Source organism: Stegostoma tigrinum, chromosome 44 (assembly GCF_030684315.1).
Source record: "Stegostoma tigrinum isolate sSteTig4 chromosome 44, sSteTig4.hap1, whole genome shotgun sequence".
NCBI classification, from domain to species: domain Eukaryota; kingdom Metazoa; phylum Chordata; class Chondrichthyes; order Orectolobiformes; family Stegostomatidae; genus Stegostoma; species Stegostoma tigrinum.
In genome coordinates this window covers 10,559,779-10,573,379 of record NC_081397.1, presented here as the reverse complement: position 1 = coordinate 10,573,379, position 13,601 = coordinate 10,559,779, and the positions used below count along the sequence as shown (strand labels likewise).

Below are 13,601 nucleotides of genomic sequence, written 5' to 3'. Positions count from 1 at the left end.
AAGTTACCTTCCATATTTGTACTCAATACCTACTCCATATATGGTCATTGTAACTGTGTAACAATTTGATCTGTTTGTATCAGCAATAAATAGAACCGCAGATGCTGGATAATCCGAGATAACAAGCTGTGGAGCTGGATGAACACAGCAGGCCAAGCAGCATCTTAGAAGTAGGAAAGGTGACATTTCGGGCTGAGGTATAGGTATTTAAGAAATAAAAGAATGAGGAAAGTAAGATTAGGCCAAATCAAGGATAGTAGTGGTAAGTTGTGTGTGGAGTCAGATGAGATAGGGGAAGCGCTAAATGAATATTTTTCAACAGTGTTCACTCTAGAAAATGACAATGTTATCGAGGAGAATACTGAGATACAGCCTATGAGACTAGGTGGGATTGAGTTTCACACGGAAGAGGTATTAGAAATTCTTCAGAAGGTGAAGATAGATAAGTCCCCTGGGCCGGATGGGATTTATCCTCTGATCCTCTGGGAGGCCAGGGAGGAGATTGCTGAGCCTTTGGCATTGATCTTTAACTCGTCATTGTCTACAGGAGTAGTGCCAGATGACTGGAGGATAGCAAATGTGGTTCCCCTGTTCAAGAAGGGGAGTAGAGACAACCCTGGTAATTATAGACCACTGAGCCTTACCTCAGTTGTTGGTAAAGTGTTGGAAAACAATATAAGGGATAGGATTTATAATCATCTAGAAAAGAATAAATTGATTAGGGATTGTCAGCGCGGTTTTGTGAAGGGAAGGTTGTGCCTCACAAACCTTATTGAGTTCTTTGAGAAGGTGACCAAACAGGTAGATGAGTGTAAACTGGTTGATGTGGTGTATATGGATTTCAGCAAGGAATTCGATAAGGTTCCCCACAAGAGGCTATTGTACAAAATGCGGAGGAATGGAATTGTGGGAGATATAGCAGTTTGGATCGGAAATTGGCTTGCTGAAAGAAAAGAGCGTGGTAGTTGATGGGAAATGTTCATCCTGGAGACCAGTTACGAGTGGTGTACCGCAAGGGTCGGTGTTGGGTCCACTGCTGTTTGTCATTTGTATAAATGACCTGGATGAGGGCGTAGAAGGATGGGTTAGTAAATTTGCAGACGACACTAAGATCGGTGGAGTTGTGGATAGTGACGAAGGATGCTGTATGTTGCAGAGAGACATCGATAAGCTGCACAGCTGGGCTGAGAGGTGGCAAATGGAGTTTAATGCAGACAAGTGTGAAGTGATGCACTTTGGTAGGAGTAACCGGAAGGCAAAGTACAGGCCTCATGGTAAGATTCTTAGCAGTGTAGATGAGCAGAGAGATCTCAGTGTCCATGTACACAGATCCTTGAAAGTTGCCACCCAGGTTGACAGGGCTGTTAAGGCGGCATACAGTGTTTTAGCTTTTATTAATAGTGGGATTGAGTTCCGGAACCAAGAGGTTATGGTGAAGCAGTACAAAACTCTGGTGCGGCCGCACTTGGAGTACTGTGTACAGTTCTGGTCACCGCATTATAAGAGAGGATGTGGAAGCTTTGTAAAGGGTGCAGAGGAGATTTACTGGGATGTTGCCTGGTATGGAGGGAAGGTCTTACGAGGAAAGGCTGAGGGACTTGAGGCTGTTTTTATTAGAGAGAAGAAGGTTGAGAGGTGACTTAATTGAAACATATAAAATAATCAGAGGGTTAGGTAGAGTGGATAGGGAGAGCCTTTTTCCTAGGATGGTGACGGCGAGCACGAGGGGGCATAGCTTTAAATTGAGGGGTGAAAGATATAGGACAGATTTCTGAGGTAGTTTCTTTACTCAGAGTAGTAAGGGAATGGAACGCTTTGCCTGCATCAGTAGTAGATTTGCCAACTTTCGGTACATTTAAGTCGTCATTGGATAAGCATATGGACGTACATGGAATAGTGTAGGTTAGATGGGCTTGAAATCGGTATGACAGGTCGGCACAACGTCGAGGGCCGAAGGGCCTGTACTGTGCTGTTATGTTCTATGTTCTATGAATAGTGAAGCACATTAAATGGACGGAGTGGCTTTGCTCTAACTGAGAGTGAAGGGAATAGGGAAATGACCAATTTCTAACAAGGTGTCGAGCTGGATGAACATAGCAGGTCAAACAGCAACAGAAAAGCAGGAAGGCTGACGTTTCGGGCCTGGAGCCATTTCAGAGGGAAGGGTCGAGGCCTGGAATGTCAGCCTTCCTGCTCCTCTGATGCTGCTGGGCCTGCTGTGTTTATCCAGCTCAAACCTTGTTATCTCAGATTCTCCAGCGTCTGCAGTTCCGACTGACAATGACCAAATGATGTTTGTTTCTGGGGAGCATTGTGAAGTGCAGCGCATGCGTGATGTTGTTTCTGCGCGCCGCCCCCCCTCCCAAAACCGCCAAAAGGCAACAAAAATGCTGCTTGTTGTGACTGGAGGAGCGCATGTGTGAGGTCCTCCACCAGCGCTGCCATTGAGGAGCATTGAGTCAGTGAGTGGGAGAGGTTTGTTTGAGACAGGCCGCAATGGAGAGACCAGCGCACAGGGAAGCGAGGGAACAGCAGGCTCCTTCCAGCAGCGCATCGAGATGTGAGTCTGGGGCACAGAGGGGGCTCCGAGACCGGCATTGATTCGGGCTCAGTTCAGGGAGAACCGGGGGCTGTTGGTAAGAGGCGGAGCGGAGCAGGAACTGGTCCCGGAACTTGGAGTGAGCGGCCTGGGGGCGGGGAGAGAGAGGCCTTTCTCGGGCTGTGTGTGGGCCTGCTGAGGGAGACACAGCGGCAAGAAGCTGCTGCTGGGGGTCAGTCTTGTGATAGTTAATTCTCCGAACGCTGATGGTAATTCATCGTTTAGCTTCTGTTTCACGTTGTTTGTTGCGAATTGGCATTGAATCGTAAAGAAGTCACAGTCCATGCAAACGTGTTAATCATGTAAAGGATAAACACAGCACTCGTATTAGAGATAATGGGAACTGCAGATGCTGGAGAATCCGAGATAATAAAACGTGAGGCTGGATGAACACAGCAGGCCAAGCAGCATCTCAGGAGCACAAAAGCTGACGTTTCGGGCCTAAACCCTTCATCAGAGAGCACTCGTATTTTTTTTAGTGCCAGTTGTTCTTCCCTTAAATAGGTAGTGTATTGGGAGCTGGGTATTGAAATGTGTAAACATTCAGTTCAAGGACTGTACAGGTGTTGGTTAGTTTTTGTATCTTAATAAATTGTTTTAGAATTTTGCACAAAGAAAGATGAGGAGGAGTCCAGGTAAATTATCGAGCCAAGTGTTCTCTGTTTGAATTGTTGGCTTTAAAACAAGGAAGTATTGTGAGTATTAATTAAATTTTGCCTTGATCAGTTCTAATATTTTCAAAATTGTTGGATGTTAATTTACAGGAGAATTCTGTTCTTTCTTCCTCCAGGCAAATACTTGATGGGCCAAGACTGTGTCATATTTCATCAGTACAGCATCTACCAGCTGCTCCAACCAAACAGCAGGTATGTTAGCACTGTCAGAGTGGAGAATTTACTTTCCACAGTCATAGGGGTGAGACTTGCACTGAGCTCAAATTCCAGATATATACATTCAATCCAAGGGTCAAACAACATCAACAAAATACAAACGTATCTCTTTCCCCATAAACCGGTGCAGTTCCAGTAAAGTTCATCTTTGAAAGTCCATTGTCTCTTTTAAGCATTTGAAGAGGGATCAATTGAATCTTCTTCACAAATATATGCTCACTAACTGCATTGAATGCATGTTGAGGAAGGGCATTTTTAAAGTTACAGTCAAGGTATGTAAATAGTTCAAGTTGTCCTTGTAACAATGTAACCATATATGGAGTGGATATTGGGTACAGACATGGAAGGAAACTTTACATGTTATCAGTGACTGAGGAAGACAAATAATAAAGAGAAGATTCTGGAAAAGCACAGCAGGTCTGGCAGCATCTGTGATGAGAAATCAGAGTTAATGTTTCAGGCCTGGTACGCTTCCTCAGTTCTGAACAAAGGCCACCAGATCTGGGAGGCATTGACTTCGTGGTCGTATCACTGCACTGTTAATGCAGAGACCAGACAACATTCTGGGGACATGGTTTCGAACACCCCACAGCAAATGGCGGAATTTGAATTCAATAAAGATCTGGAATTAAGAATCTAATGATGACAATGAGTCCATTGTCTGTCAGGAAAAAGAATCCATCTGGCTCACTTGTTTCCTTGAGGGAAGGAAACTGGCATGCTTACCTGGTCTGGCCTACGTGAGACTCCAGACCCACAGCAATGAGGTTGACTCTGAACTGCTCTCTGGGCAATTAGGTGCAGGCAATAAATGCAAGCTGAGACAGCAACACCATCATGCTGTGAATGAATAAAAAATTACAGGTATTACTATTAGAAGAGAAGACGTTATTCTGACACAAGAGGGAGCATTTGTATGAACAACTGCGAGAAGGTTTGTGTGAGACAGTTTGAAGATTTGGAACAAACATTGAAGGGGATAGTCAGCTCCTGCAAGAACAAACAGATGAACTAATGGTTTGCATAAGTACCAGAGGATCAAACACATTCATCAAATTACAGCCATGATTAATTCCAATCTCATTAATGAAAGGATATTGTCCCTTCGGGTGAACAGAGTTGGTTAGGGCAAGGGATGTGAATGATCCCAGATGACAGTCAGCCTAGAATTTCATGAAAACAGCAGATAAGGCCATTATGCAGCAATTTGTTGTTTCTTTCATATTATTCATAGTATTAAGAAATACTTTTAAAGACTCTTCCGATAATTATGATGAAATCGAGAAATATATGCACATAATAAAATACAAATCACTAAAAGCATTTGGGGGAAAGCTTCAAATTGAGATGTTAATTAGTCTCCGGAGGCTTTCCTATATCAGAACAAGGTGCACGAAGCATTCCTTTAAAGGTGAATAATTAGTTCATGCCATTGCATAGTTACGCCAACCAGATGTGAAGTAGGTAATGAGTACAGATGTGGATGGAAACATTCACATCAGTAACTGAGCAGGATAGTATTAATCATTTGACCAACACATGTTCCAGACAGAGACAGGACAATTAAATAATGTGACGTTTAAATGCACACATCCTGTGTCAAAGCCTGACAGAGAATGCTTATTGAGTGCATGTGTTTTTTCGCTCTCGAAGTCTCACCACAAACACACTCTCAACATACACACGACAGTGGTTTACAATGACTTGCAAATACATACACGGCCCTGACATGTGCTAAACATGTACCAGGCATGAAGATCAAATACACTGCAAGCCTCAGAGCATGTAACATTCAAAATTGCTTCTCCTCATGGATTTCAGATCAGAGAGCTACCTTTTCATAAGAGACAAACAGTACCGAATGTGAGCGAAGGCATCCAATTCCCGTGCATTTAAATCCATGGTAATTGCCGTGGTCATGAACTAAATATCATTTGGTCGCTCCCTCAGAAGAAAAATACTGTTGGATTTTGTGACAGAATTCTCATGAACTGCTCATGAAACCAACAGATACAAACTGATAACTGCACTCAAACATTCACGTGGCAGAAACTAACATGAACAGATTGATGACTAAACTCACATATCGACATTGCAGAAAAGAGAGGTAGGGATGGCTGTCTGAATATATAAATGTCTTTTTCAATCAGTCTGTCAGTTTTAGATTTAATTCAGTTTCTGACTGAATTCAGTTTCTATGTTTATTAAGCATATTTTTCAAGTTACAATCCAGATGATCACTGTTACATTGTTTCAACAGTCTTCTTAGAGGTCGATGTTTAATACAGATGTGGGAAATACTGCAGTCACCATGAGTCAACGAAATAAATGATGAATGATACTTAAGTTTAGTTGACCAATAACTGATCAGGACAGAATTGCTCCTTTGATAAATATTAATCCCATACATTAACACAACAAATAAATGACGTGAATTCCACATGCATTTTTAGTGTCAAAGCCTGACAAATAGAAAAATCAAGGAACTGCAGCTGATAGGAATCAGAAACAAAAGTAGAAGTTGCCGCAAAACCTCAGCAAGTCTGGCAGCATCTGTGTAGAGAAATGAGTGTTCTGAAGAAGTGTCACAGGTCCCATAATATTAACTCTGCTTTGTCTCCATGTGGATGGACTGACAGACATAGGTACTGACTGATCCAGAATTAGTTCAAAGCGCAAACGCCATAACTACAGATATGATGCAAGGACTAACAACTGTGGAGTTCCATTTAAACTCCAGCTAACAGAAAATGATATACACAAAATGATTATCACTCACACATATACAGTCATAGACATCTGCGACACAGAAAACAGTCCTGTCTCTCACTGAGTCTGTACTGGTTAGAAACAACGAGGCAACAATTCTACATCCATTCAGCCAGCATTCAATTTCCATCAATATATCATGGTGGTAGAGGAACTACCATCCCTACCTTTATTGCCGGATAGTTGTCAGTTTTGTCACCGAGCAGAAATATATTTTTCTTTTATTCTGTCCTAAGCAGGAGGACTTTATAATCATGGACGTTTTTTTTTCTAATTAGCTTAAATATTATTCAAATAGCCCTGTGTTCCACATGACACTCCCTTTGAAGTATTACATCTCACACAATAGAAAACTAGTTGCCATTTTCTCAAATAAGGAACACAATAAAAAGCCATTCTTCAAAACAGTGGAGAAAGAAGGATTTGGCCAAATCAGGTAGATAGTAAACATTCTCCTTTTTTTTTGTTTGCCAGGAGAGTTCAGCAATGTTTATTCTTCAGTAAATTTAGTTTGACTGTTGCAGTTTTCTCCACTGCATGACAGAAAATAAAAATTCTGTCTTCTTCCTCCCCACACAGCAAGGGTAATGTCTGAGCCACAAAATAAAATAGAAGTAAATAAGCCAATTTTCTTTCCTGCACAAGGAACATTGTGATCAGTCAGCTGCAATGCAGTTGATTTGTTCATGGCACTTTCCCTTTGGCTATAACATATTAAATTAATACCTTTACTTCAGTATTCCAAAACGTATGTCACTATGCAATATGAAACAATACTCATATCAATACTCAATACTCATATCATACTCGAAGATGTCCCTTGATATCACCACTGCTGTTTAGACTCTAATATAGCAGTTGCAAAGGTCCGTTCCTTTTCCCTCCTCAACTCTGAAGAAAAGCCAACACTCATACTATTGCAATGTCCTGCATTTTCATCTGCCTGTGAAAGCTACACGCTCAAACAACTGAAGAACATACGGTCTTTCCCATTCACTACAGGAGAGATGACTTGAAAACTCTCTCCTCTCCCACTGTGGTAAATGGTTCTCCAATTTACAGGAAACATTTAAACCGCTCAGTCGCATAATGCAGGAAGAGTGAAACAGGATCCATTGAGTGTGGCTGTCCATCTTGTTTCATCACAACAGCTCTTTTCAAAAAAACTCTCAGATGAATTCTGAGAATTTGCACATGAGAGCAGCCCTAGTCCTGAGTGTTAAATTTTATTTTCCAAGTTCTTCACAAAATAATCACGCTGGTCTGTGTTGACTGTCTGTCTAATTTTAACGGGCAATGGACTGAAACCTGCAGCCCCATTGAATAGCACATTCTGACAGGTAGAGAAGTAATTCCTATATACAGAAATTGTACCTGTGAATGGAAGAAACAAGTAACAGAGAAGACCAAATAGGCAGCACCAGGTATTCTCCTTATTCATGCAATTAAGGACTTGAGGAAACTGATTTTCTGACACAACAACGAATGCAGTGAGATGATGCCAATACACAATGCATGAACTCTTTTAAGACCAACCTGAACCTCCCCCGTAAGTTCTGTAAGCTGCAGGGCTATGGGATGTGTGCAGGAAAATGGGATGGTGATGGCTGTCTGGTGTTGTTCGGGTCAGCATGGACATGATGAGCCACATGGATGCCTTCTGTGCTGGATCGTTTAAGTCAGTCTAGAGATCTGTGCCATTCTGTCCTTGTCAGTCTCTGCTGTGTAATACATAAATAATTTACCAAATTTGACAACAACGCTCTCACATTCGCCAAGTAGGAATTGACACGAATAAATCAATAACTAAACTCATATCCACAGACAGGTTTGTCTAAGGTAGATGCAGTCATGGAGCTGTGCAGGTTTTGGTTACTTTTGAGACCTCACTCAAATGGTGTTGATGTCATTAAAAATTATTAGACAAGAAGCAGCTCAATGCAAGACTGGAATCTGACCCATAGTTATGTTAGAATTCCTGGTGATAAACAAAATATCCAAATGACTATTAGCAAAATGTTGCATTGATCAGTTAAATATTGTCAAACCCAACTGATGTTGGTTTACAGGAGCTATCTGTTCCGTCTTCCTACAGACAAACACTGGAAGGACCAGGACAATGTAACATTGCTTCAGATCAAAGCCAAGTGTGACCAGCTCATTATAATAAACAGCAGGTATGTTCCCACTGTCAGAGTAGAGAACATCCTTTCTACAGTCACAGAGCGGATCGAGTCAGTCACACATTGAGCTTAATTTCCAACAGATCTGTTCAAACCAACAGTAAGACAGCACATAAAAAATGCAATTTTATTTTTCTTTGCTCTCCATTCAAAATGCCCAGTTCCAATAAGTTTCACCATTCATAGCCCATTGATATTTACACCATTTTTAAGGTGGATAGACCTCCTTGTCCAAAGTATACACGCAGAAATTGAAGAAAATCTACATAAAATGACTCTAATAACATCTATCACATTATGAATCACATCTCAACCCATAAAATTACTGATTGCTGACAATTAAACCACTTTTAGAAGTAGAAAGCAACAAACATGGATCGATATCTAACCTTTCAGATTCATATTATGCAAACAGACCAAAAAAGATTGATGAGTCTCTCATATTGACTTTGCAGTAACTGACAGGTAAAGATTGATGAAAATATTCGCATAGCCAAAACTGGCATGCACACATTAATAACCACGCTCACATTCACACAGCAAACTGACAGCAACTGAACAATAACTACGCTGTCATATCCACATTATCATATTGATGATAACACTCTCAATTTCACAAAGCATGAAGTGATAGGTACAAATTTGTAACTGCACTCACATATCCGCAGATTTGAAAAATACTGACAGGCACAGTTTGATCGTTGTCCTCAAATATTTGCAAAGTAGATTCTCACGGGTACATAATGATACATCAGTTTACTTTCAAATTGACAGAGAAGAAACTTTGAGATACAAGTTGCTGTACATGCACATTTCCATATTGAAGCAACTGACAGGAAAAGTTTGAAAATAACCTTGAAGATAGCAAGAATTGCAGATGCTGGAGCCAGCTTTCCCAGTTTCACGTGAAAAGGAGAATATTGTAGAGGAGAAGACTGAATTACACGCTACTAGAATTGAAAGGATTGAGGTGAGTAAGGAGGAAGTGAGATCAGTTCTACAAGGTGTGAAGGTAGATAAATCCCCTGGGCCGGATGGGATTTTTCCGAGGATTGCCTGGGAAGCTAGGGAGGAGGTGGCAGAGCCCTTGGCCTTGATCGTTGAGGCCTCATTGTCTACAGGTTTAGTACCAGAGGACTGGAGGGTTGCAAATGTTGTGGCCTTGTTCAAGGATGGCAGTAGGAATCACCCAGGCAATTATAGACCTGTGAACGTTGTGTCTGTTGTAGGAAAAGTTTTGGAAAGGATTATAAGAGAGAGGTTTTATAATCATCTAGCAAGCAACAATTTGATTGGAGATAGTCAACATGGATTTGTCAAGGGCAGATCATGTCTCACAGACCTCATCGAGTATTTTTGAGAAGGTGACCAAGCATGTGGATGAAGGTAGGGCAGTTGATGTGGTGTACGTGGACTTCAGTAAAGCCTTTGGTAAGTCTCCACATGGTAGGCGATTGAAGAAAATACGGAGGCTTGGGGTTGAGGGAGATTTAGCAGTTTGGATTAGAAACTGGCTTTCTGTAAGAAGGCAACGAGTGGTGGTTGATGGAAAATATTCAGCCTGGAGTCCAGTTACTGGTGATGTGCCTCAAGGATCTGTTTTGAGACCACTGCTGTTTGTCATTTTTATAAATGAATTGGACGCAGGCCTAGGTGGATGGGTTAGTAAGCTTGCAGATGACACTAAGGTCGGTGGAGTGGTGGACAGTGTGGAAGAATGTTGCGGGGAGAATTGGATAAACTGCAGAATTGGGCTGAAAGGTGGCAAATGGAGTTCAATGTGGATAAATGTGAGGTGATTGACTTTGGGAAGAATAATAGGAAGGCAGAATACTGGGTCAATGGAAAGATTCTTGGTCGTGTGGATGTGCAGAGGGATCTTGGTGTCCATGTACATAGATCCCTGAAGGTTGCCACCCAGGTTGATAGTGCTGTTAAGAAGGCGTACAGTGTGTTAGGTTTTTATTGGTAGAGGGATTGAGTTCCGGAGTGGTGATGTCATGTTGCAACTGTACAAAACACTAGTGCAGCCTCATTTGGAATATTGCGTACAGTTCTGGTCGCCCCATTACAGGAAGGATGTGGAAGCATTGGAAAAGGTGCAGAGGAGATTTACCAGGATGTTGCCTGGTCTGGAGCGAAGGCCTTATGACGAAAGGACTTGGGTCTGTTCGCATTGGAGAGAAGGAGGCTAAGAGGCGATTTAATAGAGACATAGAAGGTGATCAGAGGATTAGACAGGGTGGACAGTGAGAGTCTTTTTCTGAGGATGATGACATCAGCTTGCAAAAGAAGGCATAGCTACAAATTGAGGGGTGATAGATATAAGACAGATGTTAGAGGCAGGTTCTTTACTCAGTGTTTAAGGCACTGGAACGCCCTGCCTGCCAATGTGGTTAACTCAGCCACATTAGGGGCATTTAAACTGGCCTTGGATAAAAATATGTATGATAATGTGATAGTGTAGGGGGATGGGCTGAGATTAGCTCACAGGTCAGCGCAACATTGAGGGCCGAAGGGCCTGCTCTGCGCTGTATTGTTCTATGGCATAAACTGACAGGTACATTTTGATAACTACTCTGATATTCACAGAGCAGAATCTGGCTGGTCCTTATAAGCGTATTCACATGGTCACCAAGTAGAAACTGAGATTGATAACAGTAACATTCAAAATTGCAGTAACTGACAGATAGAAGTTGATAATTGCAGTCACATTTGCATTGCAGTTACTGTCAGGGTCAGATTAATAACTATGCTTTTGCTGACTTGCTTGCCAAGCTTGTAAGTTTGTTTACAGACATTTTGTCATCATCCTACGTGACATCATCAGTGCGCCTCCAGTGAAGCAGTGGTGTTCTGTCCTACTTGCTGTTTATGTGCCTCGGTTTGCTGGGGTGGGTGGCATCACTTCTGGATTTGTCTCTTCGTACATGGAGTCCAGCTTGACATGTTTATTAATGGAGTTCCAGTTTGAGTGCCAGCCTCTAGGAATTCTGGTGCATGTCTTTGGTTGGCTTCTCCTTGTATGCCTACGTTGTCCCAGTCAAATTGGTGTCCGTCTTTGTCCGTGTACATTTAGATGAGTGATAGTTGGTCATGTCTCTTGGTAGCTAGTTGGTGTTTATCCTGAAGGCTAATTTCCTACCGGTTTACCCTGTGTAATGGTAACGACGATCTCTTCATAATCTTGTAAATAACTTAACTCCTTTTTACATTTCATATCTTGTAAATAACGTTGGTTCTGTCGGTCATGGTTTGCGGATCCTTTGTTCTCATCAGTAGCTGTCCGTTTGTGGCCTACCATGATTCCTACTGGGCGGTGTCATCTAGTGGTCATTTCTGGTATGCCGTTAATGTATGGCAGGGTGACTAGTGTCTCTGGACATGTTGTGTCTTTCTGTTGTCATCTGTTTTGTAGTTATTGGCAATGACGCTTTTCAGGTAACTATCACTTCTAAAGACACTGTATCAATGTTCTTCCTTGGCTCTACACAGCTCCGGGTGTGACAGTGTATTGTGGCTGACTTGAACAGCGTTTTGATGCAGCTTTGTTTGTGGTTCTTGGGATGATTGCTGTTGTAGTTGAGTACCTGACCTGTATGAATTACAAACCTTAATAACTACTCTTTCAGATGCTCAGAGCTGAAACTGACAAATACAGATTGATAAGGAAACATTACCGTAGCAAAGCAGTGTGTCATGGACAGACTGATAATTTCAGAAACACATTCACTGAGTAGAAACTGACAGGAAGAGAATGATCTCCATACTCAGGTACCCACTTAGCAGAAACTGACAGGAACAGGTTGATGATAACACTCCCAGTTTCACACAGCATAAACTGACAGGTTTAGATTTATGATGACACTCAAGTATTCACAGAGCAGCTCATTGTTACATGTTGAAAACTGCACTCACAAATTCACCTCACAGAAACTGACATGTACAGATTGATAATTAAACTGTCATATTGACATAGCAGAAACAGAGAATGAACTCACACATTCACCCAGCAGGAAGTGAATAGTATGGATTGATAACGGCACTTTCACCTTCATATTACAGAAAGTGAGAGGCGTCAATGAATAACAACACTCACACAGTCAAGTCTGACAAACTGACAGGTACAGGGTGATCACTATACGCTTTCATTCCAATTGCATTAACTGACAGGTGCAGGTCGATGGACTCAACAGACGTAACAGAGACAGATAATTGCATTCATTCACTTGACACAGACTGTGTGGACTGTGTTGATGACTGCGCTCTCAGATTCACAGAGCAGAAACTAACAGGTACAAATTAAAACTGCACTCATACATTCACAAATCAGAAACTGAAAGGTCCAGGTCAATATCTACACTCACATATTCACAGAGCAAAAACTGTCATGAACAGACTGATCATAACACTCTGTCTCCCACAGCATAACCTGACAGGTTCACTTTGATAACTACGCACATTCACTGAGCAGAAAACACCACGGATAAATTGATATCTAAACTCACAGATGGACATTGCAGAAACTGACTGACCTAGAAGGATAAGTACACTCACCTTCTCACAGCAGAAAATGACAGGGACATGTTGATAACTACAGTCACACATGCATATTACAGAAACTTTCAGGTTACATTCAGAGGTTGACATGACAGAAACTTGACAGAGACAGACCGATAACTACACTCCCTTTATTCACATTGCATATACCTGCCAGAACAGTCTGACAACCAGACTTTCATACTTGCATATTGGAAAGTGACATTTACAGATTGATAATTCTGCTCAAATAGTCACCTGGCAGAAACTAACATCACATCAATAACTAAAATCATTGTAATAGCAGAAACTATAGAGACTGAAAATGACACCCATAGCCACAGAGCTTAAAACAAAACCTGACAGATACAGATTGATAGTAAGCTCACATTTCTTTATTCATTCACAGGGCAAGGGTGTTGCTGGCAAGGCAACATTTTTTGCCCATCCCTAATTGCCCAGAGGGCAGTTAAGAGTCAACTACACTGTTGTGGGTCTGGGGTCACATGTAGCGTGGACCAGGTAAGGATGGCAGTTTCCTGCCCAAAGAGACATGATTTTTATTTTCTTCTGACAATTGCCAATAGATTCATGGTCATCATTAGACTCTTAATTCCAGAT

The 13,601-nt window shown here is 41.7% G+C and overlaps 1 protein-coding gene across 4 annotated transcripts in view; it reads left to right on the top strand.

The window, feature by feature from the left end:
* Window positions 1-2,383: 2,383 nt before the first annotated feature.
* LOC132207016 (late histone H2B.L4-like) overlaps window positions 2,384-13,601 on the top strand; it is a 32,358-nt gene continuing 21,140 nt past the window's right edge. For 2 of the 4 annotated variants that reach the window (XR_009443265.1, XR_009443266.1), the window contains exons 1-3: window positions 2,392-2,560; window positions 3,390-3,465; window positions 8,354-8,435. The gene's annotated coding sequence lies outside the window, so the exon portion shown is untranslated. The other 2 variants (XM_059642199.1, XM_059642200.1) reach the window with 2 other exon arrangements.